Source organism: Hipposideros armiger, unplaced genomic scaffold, assembly GCF_001890085.2.
Source record: "Hipposideros armiger isolate ML-2016 unplaced genomic scaffold, ASM189008v1 scaffold_9, whole genome shotgun sequence".
Classification (NCBI taxonomy): Eukaryota; Metazoa; Chordata; class Mammalia; order Chiroptera; family Hipposideridae; genus Hipposideros; species Hipposideros armiger.
In genome coordinates, this window is record NW_017731359.1 from 3,425,573 (window position 1) to 3,426,691 (window position 1,119).

A 1,119-nucleotide genomic window follows, 5' to 3' on the forward strand; every position below is an offset into this window, starting at 1 on the left:
CAACCTAGGCCTGGCCTGGGAGCCTTTGGCCGGGAGGAGGCCTTCTTAACCGTTTTTGTGTGTATAAGTGGAAGCGTTTACCACCCGCTGCATGGCTCCCAGGCAATCAAATAAATTGAGGGCTCACTGAATGTCAAGTGCTTCATATACTGCTCCCTTCAACCCCGGAGGCGGGTCTATCATTAGCCCCACTATCCAGGTGAGAAAAAGCCACTCAATTAAGTCATCAAATATTTATTGAGCTCCTTAGTAGGGTTGCCAGATAAAATACAGGACGTCTAGTTAAATTCGAATTGCAGATAAACAGCAGTGTGACATGTCCCAAATAGTGCATGGGACATATTTACACACACACACACACACACACAAACACACACACACACACAATTCGACATCTTGTATTTTTATTTGCTTTATCTGGCGACCCTATGCCTACGATGAGGCACTGTTGTAGGCTCTAGATACACAAAAATCCTTTCCTGATCGCCCTATGTAAAATCGCAACTCATCTCTTCCTTGTCCTCCCACCAGCCACCTTTCTTTATTTTTTTCTCCATATTTCCTCCAGTCTTATCACTATCTGACTTCTGTATGAATATATGCATGTGCGTATGTGTATACGTATATATACATGTATGTATATAATATATATGTAAAATCTATTTCTCACTACAAGAATGAAGGCAGGAGCTGTATCCCAGTTCCTAAAGCAGTGCCTGGCTCCTAGGAGGCCTCTGAATAATTTGTTGAATGAATACATTTTATCAACATTTTTATTGAGCACTGAACCCATTGCTGTGGGTCCTACAAAGTGTAGGAGATTTTTTTCATTTAAGGAAAAAGATCCCTAAAACACATTTCCTGGCTTCCAACCTACTTAAAGAAGACACACAACTACATTGCAAAGCAGAAATAATAACTGCTCATTGAGTGACAGAACTGAAATGTCTTAAATATGGTGGAAAAGAAGAGTTCAAATCTGTCCTTGGGGAAAAATCTGATTCGGGTAATCAGGGACCAATTTACAGAGGGGACAATGAGCCACTTTTGGAGACTAAGCAGTGATTGGCAGGCAGAAGAAAAAACAAGGGCAAAGGCAGAGATAAAGTCTGGGACATT